The sequence below is a fragment of the Salvelinus alpinus genome, chromosome 4, assembly GCF_045679555.1.
Source record: "Salvelinus alpinus chromosome 4, SLU_Salpinus.1, whole genome shotgun sequence".
Taxonomy (NCBI): domain Eukaryota; kingdom Metazoa; phylum Chordata; class Actinopteri; order Salmoniformes; family Salmonidae; genus Salvelinus; species Salvelinus alpinus.
The window spans coordinates 81,587,293-81,603,419 of record NC_092089.1 but is presented as its reverse complement, the minus strand read 5'-3'; the positions used below and the strand labels follow the sequence as shown (position 1 = coordinate 81,603,419).

General features: G+C 40.9%; 1 pseudogene; it reads right to left on the bottom strand.

Moving 5' to 3' along the window:
• The window catches only part of LOC139574526 (ecto-NOX disulfide-thiol exchanger 2-like), a 395,743-nt pseudogene that overhangs the window by 138,705 nt on the left and 240,911 nt on the right, over window positions 1–16,127 (bottom strand).

The following is a 16,127-nucleotide window of genomic DNA, read 5'->3' as shown; positions in this document are numbered from 1 at the left end:
TGTGTCTTGGAGTCAGAAATGGATTTATTCTGGCAACCCTTCCAAAGAGCCTGTGGTTGTAGAGGTGGCGTCTGATGGTACTTTTTGAAACCTGGTGACCCCAAGATGTCTCCAATGCCTGCAATTCTTTCACAGTGATTCTTGGGGATTTTGTTGGTTCTCTCACTATCCTCCTCCCTATCCTGGGGGAAAAATGCATTTGTTGCAAGATCAAATCCCGAGCTGACAAGGTAAAAATCTGTCGTTCTGCCACTGAACAGGGCAGTTAACCCACTGTTCCTAGGTCGTCATTGAAAATAAGAATTTGTTCTTAACTGACTTGCCTAGTAAAATAAAATTGTGAAACCTTGATTTGGAGGACATTGATTTATAATTAAATCAATACATGATTTTGGTGGGTTCCATTGAAATGTTAATAAAGTACAGTATTTCTCTCATGTTGGTATTTTTAGTTTATCTCTATAATTATATTGTTTATATTTTTTTAAGTATTGTTTGTGCATTGCCAGTCAGGGGTGCCAGTAATTTTGGAGCCCACTGTAGCTAAGTTATTAAAAGCTAGCCTGGTTCTGTTAGATAAGGAAAGATTTATAAGATTATAAGAATTAATAAAAAAGCCTGTTAGCCTTGAAATAGGCAAGGTGATTCTGCATAAACAGTACATTGTTAGCAAGCCAGCTAGCTTAGCTAGCTACAGTATATTTACAAATACCCTAGCCGCTAACTAGTCAAAACCAATTCCCATAGGCCCGTTTTCTACTTCTTGATCATAAAACAATGAATGATGTATCTGTCCTAAACTCAATAAGCTCTACTTTCTATGAACACAATATTTTGTTACAGTAGTGTTATCTTAACAAAATAAAATGGAACCTGCTTGAGTGCCATCTTAGTCAGTTAATGGGGCTTTCTTTAGCCTGAAATGCATTGTTGTCCCTTGTATACATGAGGTCCACAAAGCCTCTTCATTGACACACACACACTTTGTTTTCCCCATATCAAACAGTCTCCACCCCCTCGTACCTTTGACCCTGTTTAACCTGATTGTCGGCCTGTCTGCCTCGCCACACCCTCTTATGAAAACCCCCAACCACCCGCATACACACTCATACACACACGACAGCAATGAGGAAATACCATTCCAATCCTCCCTGAAAGATTACGTATCGTCTCTAATACCTGCATTAGGTAAAGCTGCTGAAAGGAATCTAAGTGTAGATTTATGTTGCTTTTGTTTTACTTTAATTTTTTCATTTATAAAGTCAAATTTGTTTCATTTTTGTGAAAGTGAGAGTTATAGTATATTGTTCGATGGAGTTGCCCTGACACAGCCTTTGATACGCACACATACGCTCACACCACGGCACACAGCTTTGAAACAGCGATGGCGACCAGCAATCTCTCTCCCCTAGAAGAGGTCTTGTCGTGTCCTGTGTGCTGTGACATCTCCAAGGAACCTGTCATTCTTGCCTGTGGCCACAGCTTCTGTAAGGCCTGCCTGGAGGAGGCCTGGAGGTCAGGAGGGTCCCAGAACTGTCCTGTCTGCAGACGGAGGTCCTCTAGAGACCATCCTTGCCAACCTAATCCAGTCTTAATAAGATATGCCCCATAGTAAAAAACAACAACATTGTATCATGACCCTGATTCGTCTTTGGTTGTGTCTCCAACAGGAGGAGATAAATACCCCACTGAAGGTGTTGCATGAGAAATTGGACTCTTACACTGAATACAAATATACAAGTGAAAAGATGGTTGATCACATCAAGACCCAGGCTCAACAGACAGAGAGGATGATAAAGGAGGAGTTTGAGAAGCTGCACCAGTTCCTTAGAGAGGAGGAGGAGGCCAGGCTAGCCAGGCTGAGGGAGGAAGAGGAGAAGAATAGAGGAATGGAGGAGAGGATTGAAGGAATGAGTAAAGTGATGTCATCTCTGTCAGACACCATCAAGTACATAGCTTCCAACTTCTCCTCTATTGTAATGACCTGAAATGCCTGCAGAGCTTTAAGACAATATGTGAAAGAGCACTGAACACACCTAAAGATCCAGAGGTGTCAGGAGTGCTGATAGACTGGTCAAACACCTAGGCAACCTAAAATTCAGAGTCTGGGAGAAAATGCAGGGGATTATACGATACACTCCGGTGGTTGTGGACCCAAACACTGCACACCCCACTCTCGATCCTGTCTGAGGATCTGACCAGTCTAAAAATGGATGGAGGGAGGCAGGAGCTTCGCAACAACCCAGAAAGGTTTCAAAAATACTTTATCATCCTGGGCTCTGAGGGTCAGTACGTCACTGCTGGGAGGTGGATGTTGGAGACAATGACAACTGGATGATTGGAGTGGCCAGAGAGTCTGTCCTAAGAAAGGAAGTAGTCAGAGCATCCACAATAGATGGATTCTGGTGTGTAATCTTACGTGATGGTAAATACATACCTTCGCAACATTATTTAAAGATCCAGAGGATCGGCGGGGAAGGACAAGTATCCTTTACTGATACTGTGAGAAACAAACACATCCACAATTATCAACACAGATTTACTGAAAGGATGTTTCCTTACTTCTATATGGGGGAAAGCCCCACTCTTCAGATTTGACCAGCTAAGGTTTCTGTAACAGGATTAAACAGGATTAAACAGTAGTCTAATTTAAGATAGTATGAGCACAAGAGAACAGCCAGAGATGTTGTTTCCTTAAAAAAAATTAAAATAGCGCTTCTGTGACATAATATTTTACTCAATTTGTGACTTTCTAGAGCAGGGATCAGCAACTAGATTCAGCCATGGTCCGATTTTTTCATGAGCGGATGGTTAGGGGGCCGGAACATAATTAGAAATAATTTGTAGACTGCAAATTGACCGCAAAATGCCCAAACAGATATAATGTTTGACTAAAACATCATAATTTCTAACCTTGAATACGATCACGTGTCTCTCTATTATGCGTGGGAATACTTCGGAACAGATTTCTTAAATTAAAATCACTTGGAGCTGATTTCCTGGTGTTTTAAAAGTATTTTATGTCCAAAAATTATTATTATTTTGCTCAGAAAACCTGGGGGAGAGGGATAAATCCACAATGGGGAACCCTGATCTGGAGTTTAGGACAAATACACCATGTTTGAGAAGAAGAAAACATATTGTAACAATGTGCGGAAGCAAGTTCAGGGAGTAAATACATTTAATAAATAAATGAACAAAACAAGAAACACCAACAGCGCACCGACATGAAACAGGAATAATGACGACTGGGCAAGAAACCAAAGGGAGTGACATATAAAGGGCAGGTAATCAAGGAGGTGATGGAGTCCAGGTGAGTGTCATTATGTGCGTAAGGCTGGTGACAGGTGTGCGCCATTACGAGCAGCCTGGTGACCTCGAGGCCGGAGAGGGAGCACACGTGACACATATGGGAATTGCTTTTTGGCTTACCGGCTAAAATATTGTTCAATATTAGCTAGCTAGCTAATCTAGCTGGCTTGCTATCAATGTATTTTTTATGCCGGATAGCCTTGCATATTTCAAGGGTAACAGGCTTACTTATTAATTTTGTAAAACAGATGACCTGCGTCTCCAAAACCTTTTGTCACGCCCTGACCATAGTTTGCTTTGTATGTTTATATGTTTTGTTTGGTCAGGGTGTGATCTGAGTGGGCATTCTATGTTGTATGTCTAGTTTGTCTGTTTCTGTGTTTGGCCTGATATGGTTCTCAATCAGAGGCAGGTGTTAGTCGTTGTCTCTGATTGGGAACCATATTTAGGTAGCCTGTTTTGTCATTGTGGGGTGTGGGTGATTGTCTATGTGTTAGTTGCCTGTGTCTGCACTGTTATATATAGCGTCACGTTCATTTTGTTGTTTTGTATTAGTTTGGTTAGTGTTTCTTCTTAAATAAATAGAAGAATGTATTCACTTTACGCTGCGCCTTGGTCCTCCTCTCTTCCACATTACGATGAACGTGACACCTTTTCAGCTGTGTCTTTTATTATCTAACAGAACTAGGCTAGCTATTATTAACTTAGCTAGCTGTATGGACCTCATGTCCGAAGCCTGTTACACCCAATGCCATACGTTCATGGACACGTTATGAATGATCAAAGGTGTGTCACTTTAACATTCAGAGCAGCACTGGAGAAAATACATTTACAATGGAAGGAGACTTCTTTTATGAAGGTTCCATTAACTAGAGACCAGTGAACGAATGGAAGCAATGTGACGATCATGTTTCAGGGAGGGAGGGAGCGGTAGGAAGGGAGGGGAAAGAAGGAAGGGAGGGAGGGGAAGGAAGGGTAAAGGAGAGGAGGGGAAGGGAGGAAGGGAGGGGTAGGGAATGTGTGAGAGACTGAAAAGAAGACAGAATGGAAGATAACGACAACAAATGGAGAAAGAGTTGAGGTGTTTCTGATTCCCCCCCCCCCCACACATACACAGACAAACACACACAGACAGGTCTGTCAGATGATTTGCATGAATAATCCATCACTGCTTTCAATATTAAACCAAGCTGTCATAACGTGTCATAACCAGAGGTCCCTGAGGTGTTCGTCTGTATCTATAGAATGATGTAGGTTTCCAGGCTCTCCACAGTCACTAGTCCTCCCTACCAACTACAGGTCCATTATCAATACACATACAATATCTACACTTGTCAATCACTGACAATGACCAGGGCCCAATAGAATATCATATTTGGACAAAATTAGCGTTAAGCTGTGAGGCTGTGGCATCTGATATACATTATCACTTACAATGTCCTATAATCCATCTATACAGCTAAGGAGCTAAGTGTCTTATCAAAATATATAATGCATCTATACAGCTAGGGAGGTAAGTGTCTTATCAAAATATATAATGCATCTATACAGCTAGGAAGCTAAGTGTCTTATCAAAATATATAATGCATCTATACAGCTAGGGAGCTAAGTGTCTTATCAAAATATATAATGCATCTATACAGCTAGGAAGCTAAGTGTCTTATCAAAATATATAATGCATCTTTACAGCTAGGGAGCTAAGTGTCGTATCAAAATATATAATGCATCTATACAGCTAGGGAGCTAAGTGTCTTATCAAAATATATAATGCATCTATACAGCTAGGGAGCTAAGTGTCTTATCAAAATATATAATGCATCTATACAGCTAGGGAGCTAAGTGTCTTATCAAAATGTATAATGCATCTATACAGCTAGGGAGCTAAGTGTCTTATCAAAATGTATAATGCATCTATACAGCTAGGGAGGTACAGTGGGGCAAAAAAGTATTTAGTCAGCCACCAATTGTGCAAGTTCTCCCACTTAAAAAGATGAGAGAGGCCTGTAATTTTCATCATAGGTACACTTCAACTATGACAGACAAAATGAAGAAAAGAAACCCAGAAAATCACATTGTAGGATTTTTTATGAATTTATTTGCAAATTATGGTGGAAAATAAGTATTTGGTCAATAACAAAAGTTTATCTCAATACTTTGTACCCTTTGTGGGCAATGACAGAGGTCAAACGTTTTCTGTAAGTCTTCACAAGGTTTTCACACACTGTTGCTGGTATTTTGGCCCATTCCTCCATGCAGATCTCCTCTAGAGCAGTGATGTTTTGGGGCAGTTGCTGGGCAACACGGACTTTCAACTCCCTCCAAAGATTTTCTATGGGGTTGAGATCTGGAGACTGGGTAGGCCACTCCAGGACCTTGTTTGGGATCATTGTCATGCTGAAAGACCCAGCCACGTTTCATCTTCAATGCCCTTGCTTATTCAAAAGGGCTTATTCAAAATACAGAGACTTGTGGATAGGTTTTAACTTCCTACGGCTTCCACTAGATGTCAGCAATCAACAGAACTAAGTCTGATGACTCTAATGTGAAGGGGGGTCGAATGAGACAGAATTTAGTATGAGGTCCCATGAGGTGACCATGCATTCAACACGTGCGTTCACGTGAGAGGCAGTTGTGTTCCATCTCTCAATTGAAGTCGTTATAGTTCTCCGGTTGGAACGTTATTCAAGATGTATGTTAACTACATTCTAAAGATTGATTCAGTACATCGTTTGCCATGTTTCTACTGACTGTAACGGAACGTTTGGACATTTCGTCACGTTATAGTGGTCGCGCTTTGAGACTTTGGTTAGGGTTTTGGTAAACAATTCGAAAGTAGCTAATTTGACAGAAATAACGGACATGAACGAACAAATCAAGCATTTATTGTGGACCTGGGATTCATAGGACTACATTCTGATGAATTCCTCAAAGGTAAGGAAACATTTATCATGTATTTTCTGGTTTCTGTTGAGTCCAACATGGTGGCTAATTTGGCTAATCACCTGAGCTCCGTCTCAGATTATTGCATGGTTTATATTTCCGTAAAGTTTTTTTGAAATCTGACACAGCGGTTGCATTAAGGAGAGGTATATCTATAATTCCATGTGTATATATGTATTATCATCTATATTTATGATGAGTATTTCTGTTGAAACGATGTGGCTATGCAAAGTCACTTGATGTTTTTGCAACTAGTGAATCTAGTCGCCCCAATGTAAACTCAGATTTTTTGATATAAATATGAATTTAATCAAACAAAACATGCATGTATTGTGTAACATGAAGTCCTATGAGTGTCATCTGATGAAAATAATCGAAGGTTAGTGATTAATTTGATCTCTATTCTGGTTTTTGTGAAGCTATATTTAGCTGGGAAAAATGGCTATGCTTATTGTGGTTTTGTGGTGACCTAACATAATCGTTTGTAGTGCTTTCGCTGAAAAGCCTATTTGAAATCGGACACTTTGGTGGGATTAACAACAAGATTACCTTTAAAATGATGTAAGACACATGAATGTCTGAGGAATTTTAATTATGAGATTTCTGTTTTTTGAATTTGGCGCTCTGCACTTCGACTGGCTGTTGTCATATCGGTCCCGTTACCGGGACTTCAGCCATAAGAAGTCAATGCTGATTGGGGGATAATGACTGTTTAGTTAAAATTACACTTTAGTGTCCAGGAAATACAACTTTGCCATCATTATGATGTCATCAATTTTACTTGAGAGAGATGCCAATGTTGCCATGAGCTAGCAAAGTTAGTCAGAAATAGCTAGAAATGCTAACATTAGCTAGCAACATTTTTGGTGCTGTCCCCACAATCTTAGTTAGCTAGCTAACATTATACTGAATTTAAAGTCAATCTGGCGACATAAATATTTGCCTCGTTTTGAAATGTCATTGTTTCCAAGCAACAGTATGTAATGCACTTTAGACAAAATCTTAATCAACACCTATTAAGACTGCATTAGTAGAATGTAGAATGCTCAGCTTGGCATCAGTCCTAAAATGAACATCCCAAACAATATTGTGATGAAACGTGCAACCTATGAATGTGTTGAGGATATGTGTGCATACTAAAATACCAGGCTGCTGCCTGGCTGGCAACTCATATTGTAAGGACAGACGCTGGAAGACGAGAAGCAAGTAAAGGGAGTGAACATTTAACAAATAACCGACATGAAACAAACAAGGACAGCGTCTGGACAGTGGAAACATAACGACAATAACGCTGACACCGGGAACAAACTGAGGAGCAGAGGGGCAATCAAAAAGGTAATGGCAGGTGAGTCCAATATTGCGCAGATGCGCTTAATGATGGTGACAGGTGTGCGTAATGATGGGCCGCCTGGAGCCCTCGAGCGCCACAGAGGGGGAGTGGGAGCAGGCGTGACAGTACCCCCCCCCCCCCTCTCTAGGGGCGCCACCTGGCGTCCCACCTGGGCGAGCCTGGCGCGCAGGTAGAGGCGTGGAAGCCCGATGAGCCGGCTGAAGCGTGGAAGCCTGACGAGCTAGCTGAGGCGTGGGAGCTTGATGAGCCGGCTGAGGCATGACGTGGGATGGGAGCCTGATGAGCCAGCTAAGGCGTGGGAGCCCAACGAGCCAGCTGAGGCACTGCCGGTTCCTCCGACAGCGGCACCCGGACCCGATGCCAGCAACAAAAACAAAAACAAAAATGTTTTTCCTGATGCCTCACATTGTGGTGTCAGCATTCTGTAAGGACAGATGCTGGGAGACGAGAAGCAAGTACAGGGAGTGAACATTTAATAAATAACATAAAACAAACAAGGACAGCGTCTGGACAGGGGAAACATAACCACAATAATGCTGACACAGGGAACAAACTGAGGAACAGACAGATATAGAGGGGCAATCAACAAAGAGTCCAGGTGAGTCCAATATTACGCAGATGTGTGTTATGATGGTGACAGTTGTGTGTAATGATGGGCCACCTGGCACCCTCGAGCGCCAGAGAGGGGGAGTGGGAGCAGGCGTGACACATATATCAGCTTCTCAGATAAACTGAATGTGGAGCAGCCACATTCATTACTAAGCCAGTTAAAGGTCACTGCTCTTCGTAATAGTTAATAGAGAAATTGTCAAGGTGTTAGGGCTAAGATAGCAGCAAGATTACCTCTTTTTGCCTCACTTTTCTACTGGAATCCTCACATTCACAAATATTTAAGTACAAGTTGTGGGAGTGGATATTTATGTACTTCAGCAGATTATAGTAGTCAAGCCTGTGTTTAAACACAAATGCATGTGCATGTGCACGCGCACGCGCATGCACACACACACACACAAACACACACACACACACACACACACACACACACACACACACATACACACACACACACACACACACACGCACAAAACCATCAGTCAAACACTCAGAGAAGATGGGGCTTTTGAGTCTACAGCTTCTTTAAACCCAGAGACAGATTCATACTCAGACGGATAGACAACATCAAGCTCTGCAGTGTATTAGGGAGATTTGTCAACCAAACTAAACCCAGAAGAGGACCACTGTGATAGACCAAGGAGTAGGGTTAGTTAGTGTTTGGGTATTGTGTTTCTTTGTTTGAGAGTCTGTCTCTGTATTGTTTCTGTCTGTACTGTGTGAATCTGCGAGTACTGCGTGAATCTGTGAGTACTGCGTGAATCTGTGAGTACTGCGGGAATCTGTGTGTACTGCGGGAATCTGTGTGTACTGAATGTGTGTATTCCCTGGGAAATTGAGCCCCACCTTTGATCTTGTCGCCCAGCTGGCTACACTCGTGGTCTGAGTAATGGACGATGGGTGGAGGGGAGGGGGGTCTGAAACGGTCCTCCTCCATCCTCCTGCGGTGTCTCTCCTCTCTGGCATACAGGCGCTGACGACACTCCCACTCATACAAGTCGTCTCTGGCCTGGGCAAAGTCCACATGGAGCCGCCCTGTGTCCTTCTTGTCTGTACTGGAGCCCAGACGCATACGGTAGCCTGGAGGGAGAGTACAGGGGGTTGAGGGGAGAGAGAGAGAGGGGGGGGGAGAGAGAGAGAGGGAGGGGAGAGAGAGAGAGAGGAGGGAGAGAGAGAGGGGGTTGAGGAGAGAGAGAGCGTTAGAACCAATTGGTAACATCACGAGTGACATTTCACTCTGCTAAACGTGCAGGTGCAGGGCGATAAAGCGCCGTAAATACCCACAAACCGCTTTCTATCAGACACCTGCATCTCTCTCCTGATTCCTGGCATCCTCCATTTGGGTTGAAACGATCTATCCATCCATCGCTCCCCATCCCTCTGAGGCTCTCCTCTTTTAAATCTGTTGGTTCCTCTGTCACAGCTGCATCCCAGCTAAAGTAGCTTTGTTGGGTTGGAGTAAACATCTTTCTGTTCTCTAAACTAATTCATAGAAAAGACTTAGAGACTAATTGGTCCTCTAGTGACACCCTAGCAAACCCATCTCTCTCTCTCTCTCTCTCTCTCTCTCTCTCTCTCTCTCTCTCTCTCTCTCTCTCTCTCTCTCTCTCTCTCTCTCTCTCTCTCTCTCTCTCTCTCTCTCTCTCTCTCTCTCTCTCTCTCTCTCTCTCTCTCTCTCTCTCTCTCTCTCTCTCTCTGCTTCCCTCTCTCTCTCTATCTCTCTTTCTGTCATCTCTCTTAGATATAGTCTAATAGAGGGAGTCTAATAGCTGGAGTCGAATAGCTGGAGTCTAATAGATGGTAGAATAGAGGGAGTCTAATAGAGGGGGTAAGAGATGGTCTAATAGATGGTCTAATAGAGGGGGTCTAATAGCTGGAGTCTAATAGCTGGAGTCTAATAGATGGTAGAATAGAGGGAGTCTAATAGACAGAGTCTAATAGAGGGAGTAAGAGATGGTCTAATAGAGGGAGTAAGAGATGTTCTAATAGATGGTCTAATAGACAGAGTCTAATAGAGGGAGTAAGAGATGGTCTAATAGATGGTCTAATAGACAGAGTCTAATAGAGGGAGTAAGAGATGGTCTAATAGATGGTCTAATAGACAGAGTCTAATAGAGGGAGTAAGAGATGGTCTAATAGAGGGAGTCTAATAGACAGAGTCTAATAGAGGGAGTAAGAGATGTTCTAATAGATGGTCTAATAGAGGGAGTAAGAGATGGTCTAATAGATGGTCTAATAGACAGAGTCTAATAGAGGGAGTAAGAGATGGTCTAATAGATGGTCTAATAGACAGAGTCTAATAGAGGGAGTAAGAGATGGTCTAATAGATGGTCTAATAGAGGGGGTCTAATAGACAGAGTCTAATAGAGGGAGTAAGAGATGGTCTAATAGATGGTCTAATAGATGGTCTAATAGATTGTCTAATAGATGGTCTAATAGAGGGAGTCTAATAGACAGAGTCTAATAGAGGGAGTAAGAGATGGAGTCTAATAGATGGTCTAATAGATGGTCTAATAGAGGGGGTCTAATAGATGGAGTCTAATAGCTGGAGTCTAATAGCTGGAGTCTAATAGAGGCAGTCTAATAGCTGGAGTCTAATAGATGGAGTCTAATAGATGGAGTCTAATAGCTGGAGTCTAATAGATGGAGTCTAATAGCTGGAGTCTAATAGATGGAGTCTAATAGCTGGAGTCTAATAGCTGGAGTCTAATAGATGGAGTCTAATAGCTGGAGTCTAATAGCTGGAGTCTAATAGCTGGAGTCTAATAGATGGAGTCTAATAGCTGGAGTCTAATAGATGGAGTCTAATAGATGGAGTCTAATAGCTGGAGTCTAATAGCTGGAGTCTAATAGCTGGAGTCTAATAGATGGAGTCTAATAGATGGAGTCTAATAGATGGAGTCTAATAGATGGAGTCTAATAGCTGAAGTCTAATAGCTGGAGTCTAATAGCTGAAGTCTAATAGCTGGAGTCTAATAGCTGGAGTCTAATAGATGAAGTCTAATAGATGGAGTCTAATAGATGAAGTCTAATAGATGGAGTCTAATAGATGGAGTCTAATAGATGGAGTCTAATAGCTGAAGTCTAATAGCTGGAGTCTAATAGCTGGAGTCTAATAGATGGAGTCTAATAGATGAAGTCTAATAGCTGGAGTCTAATAGCTGAAGTCTAATAGATGGAGTCTAATAGAGGGAGTAAGAGATGGAGTCTAATAGATGGTCTAATAGATGGTCTAATAGAGGGGGTCTAATAGATGGAGTCTAATAGCTGGAGTCTAATAGCTGGAGTCTAATAGATGGAGTCTAATAGCTGGAGTCTAATAGCTGGAGTCTAATAGCTGAAGTCTAATTAGATGGAGTTACATACTGGTAAGGGGATCTGGGACATGTATTCCAACACCTCTTGTTGTCTCCTCATTGACCAACATAGTTAAGGTCTCTGAATGAAGAGGTAGGATATTTATCACACAACACCTCTTGTTGTCTCCTCATTGACCAACATAGTTAAGGTCTCTGAATGAAGAGGTAGGATATTTATTACACAACACCTCTTGTTGTCTCCTCATTGACCAACATAGTTAAGGTCTCTGAATGAAGAGGGAGGATATTTATTACACAACACCTCTTGCTGTCTCCTCATTGACCAACATAGTTAAGGTCTCTGACTGAAGAGGGAAGACATTTATTCCACAATACAGCTTGAAGTTTAATAGAAAACGTAGGCAATATACCAGACAGGAAGAGGGCTCTGTCCACAGTGAACTCTTCGGCAAATCGGATATGGCAGAAGTTCTTCTTGCTCTTGCGGATGGCGATGATCTCACCCAACTGGCCGAACACCTCCACGATGAGTGCCTCAGTGGCGTTCTCTGGCAGACCACCCACAAACACAGTCTTACAGCCGGGAGGGCGATCCCTGATGGCCGGAAAGGGAAGGTCTAAGCAACATGAAGAGAGAAAAGAAGGAGATTTATTTAATTGGATGTATGAACACATTCAGGTCTGTACAAGGAAAGGAGAGAGGTAAATACATAGAACCCGCAATACACTATTAATACTCTGCTCTAGCTAGCTCAAACAGTTTATTGAGGTTTGTTTGATAACAGCTATGAAGCTGTCATTAGCTAATTAGTCTATGGCCGGTTAGCTAGCTAGCCTAATAGACTGTATCCAACTGATGATACCTACACATGCTGTTTCCCCTTTCAATCAAAAACAATGCTTGAAAAGGGCCATGTTGTTAGACACACTTATATTTAGATACCTACCCAGCTAGCACATTTAGTTCCCTGCACGTTGTTGGTATGTTTTGGTATCCCATTTTGGGATACCAAAAATTTACGTTTTTGGTATCCCATTGTATCTGGTAACAAAGCCATAAGTTTGGTGACCGGTAAAACGGAATGTTTTTTAAACGTTCTGAGAACAGAAGTGAACATTTCCTGGAGGTTTTATTAACATTCTGAGAACAGAAAATATATGTTATTTGAATGTAATTAAATAACGTTTTGAGAACATTCTCTAAATGTTGTGAATGTTTTGAACGAAATGTGATGGTTATTTGGATGTTTTTTAATAACTTCCTGAAAACTTTCAATAAATGTTTCAATAACACTCTAGTTTGGGTTAATGTTTTTGAAGTCAAAGCACAGATAGGACACATGGAAATTAATTTGCTGAGGCATTAATAATGCAAACACATTTCTTTTTTTATTGTGGCACAGCGTGAGTGAGATTCAAACCTACAGTATATTCTGCTCTCTATCCATGGAATTAGTCCACTGCACCACCAGGATGGAGATAGTATGTCATGTATTTTATAACTCATACAAAGCTGTTCATGTTAGTATATTCAAAAAGACCCAATTTCAAAGGAAACAAGCACTCAATAAGATCAATTAGTGGGTGCGACCAACACACCTGAACACACTTAACAAGATAGAGGATAGAGAGAGTTTTGTTGACACTGAGAAGAAGAATGTATATGCTTTTAAATAACATTCTTAGAACGTTCTCTAAACGTTATTAATGTTTTCTTGTTTTTTTATGGAGAGTTTTCTTAATATGCTGAAAACATTAAATGAGGAAACCTGCAGAAAACGTTATGCTGAAGTACTTAAATTCCCACAGAAGAATGTTTTTTCTTAGCGTTCTCTGAACTATTTGAGAACATTCCTAATATCAAACCAGTTGGAGAACATTCCTAGAACATGACCAAAAATGTAATTAAATGTAACCATGTTTGAACTTTCAGGAAATATTATTTTAAAGTAATGAAATACCAATAAAATAATTGTATTTTGTCAACTTCAATGCGCTGAGAATGTTCCAAAGCCAACCAACTATCCTGCACCATTCCCAGAACGTTGTGGGAACGTTGTATGCAAAATAACTACAGGACAACCATGCTCTCACCAAGGTCTAAGAAACATATGGTTCTCAGAACATTAGGTGTTAGCTGGGTAGCTAACCAGCCATGTTAAACAATGGAAGAGGCTTGCTAGCTAAGGTCAGCGTCATAAATGTTATTGTAAGTTGAGCCACTTTTAAAATTCAGCATCACTCTGTGAAGACAAATATAGTATTATTTCTAACAAACATATCTACATACAGCACACCTACTCATTCAAGGGTTATTTATTTTTACTATTTTCTACATTATAGAATAACAGAGAAGACATCAAAACTATGAAATAACACACATGGAATCATGTAGGATCCAAAAAAATCAAAATATATTTTGAGATTCTTCAAAGGAGCCACCCTTTGCCTTGATGATAATTTTGCATTTTCATTCTGTACATTTTGGTGAGTTTGGACATTTACAAGTGAATGTGAAGGAGAGAAATTGTGCAAATGAACAAAGTTTGGACACATGCTTGTCTGAACGAAGAACAGTACTGGCTATGGAGCAGCATGTGTACACGCCATGTCTGTGTGGAGTCTGGAGTCGCTAGGCTAACGGGCCTGCCTCCTCTGTTCAAAGAATAAGAAGGAGGAGCTGATGGGCCGAGAACAGAGAGGGGAAAAATAAACGTAAGGAAATCAAGATAGCAGCAGTGGCAGCTGTACAGATAACTCATCCAAAGTGCTTTGACACCACAGAAAGCTAATACTATGCTAATACTATATACGGTATACCGCCCAAGCCTAATTTTGACTATATTAGACCACACAGCTGCTAGGATGCACTTTCATGCTAGGTTTAGGACATTGTAATGAAGCTTATAGAGACCACAACTGATGTATAGAACAATCTTAAACTTATCTACTTTGGTGAAACCTCCAACACAATAAATTAATTTGACTTGGTGCAACAAAAAAAATTGGGACTTAAATCGCTTACCACATTTTCTATGTGGTTTCTTACTTCACAGAAATTATGATCTCTTCCAAAATATTTGGTAAAATTATACATGTTGTGTATGGTTTCCTAGAAACAAGGGGTGGCTCAACTTACCCTTTGGCTCAACTTACCCCACTCTTCCCTTCTTGAAAACACACCAAAAAAAAATTATATACTGTATATACACACACTACCGTTCAAAAGTTTGGGGTCACTTATAAATGGCCTTGTTTTTGAAAGAAAAGCACATGGTGTGTGGACTACATGCACAAACTAGTCCAATGAGCTTCCGATTTCCGGTGCGTTGACACACATGCATACCATGGAGGAGACATTGCTATAATTTTTATCAAATTTTAAAAAGGTTTAAAAGTTTGGGGTCACTTAGAAATGTCCTTGTTTTTGAAAGAAAAGCTATTTATTTGTCCATTAAATTAACATCAAATTCATCAGAAATACAGTGTAGACATTGTTAATGTTTTCTAATGATGAATTAGCCTTTTAAAATTATAAACTTGGATTAGCTAACACTACGTGCCACTGGAACACAGGAGTGATATTTGCTGATAATGGGCCTCTGTACACCTTTAAACTAGATATTCCATAAAAAAATTCAGCCGTTTCCAGCTACAAAAGTAATTTACAACATTAACAATGTCTACACTGTATTTCTGATCAATTTTATGTTATTTTAATGGACAAAAAAATTGCTTTTCTTTCAAAAACAAGGACATTTCCAAGTGACGCCAAACTTTTAAACGGTAGTGTATACAGTTGAAGTCGGAAGTTTACATACACCTTAGCCAAATATATTTAAACTCAGTTTTCACAATTCCTGACATTAAATCCAAGTAATAAATCCCTATCTTAGTTCAGTTAGGATCACCACTTTCTTTTAAGCGTGCATAATAGTAGAGAGAATGATTTATTTCAGCTTTTATTTCTTTCATCACATTCCCAGTGGGTCAGAAGTTTACATACACTCAATTCGTATTTGGTAGCATTGCCTTTAAATTGTTCAACTTGGATCAAATGTTTCGGGTAGCCTTCCACAAGCTTCCCACAATAAGTTGGGTGAATTTTGGCCCGTTCCTCCTGACAGAGCTGGTGTAACTGGGTCAGGTTTGTAGGCCTCCTTGCTTGCACACGCTTTTTCAGTTCTGCCCACAAATTTTCTATGGGATGGAGGTCAGGGCTTTGTGATGACCACTCCAATACCTTGACTTGGTTGTCCTTAAGCCATTTTGCCACAACTTTGGAAGTATGCTTGGGGTCATTGTCCATTTGGAAGACCCATTTGCGAGCAAGCTTTAACTTCCTGACTGATGTCTTGAGATGTTGCTTCAATATATCCACATAATTGTCCTACCTCATGATGCCATCTATTTTGTGATGTGCACCAGTCCCTCCTGCAGCACAGCACCCCCACAACATGATGCTGCCACCCCCGTGCTTCACGTTTGGGATGGTGTTCTTCGGCTTGCAAGCATCCCCCTTTTTCCTCCAAACATAATGATGGTCATTATGGCCAAACAGTTCTATTTTTGTTTCATCAGACCAGAGGACA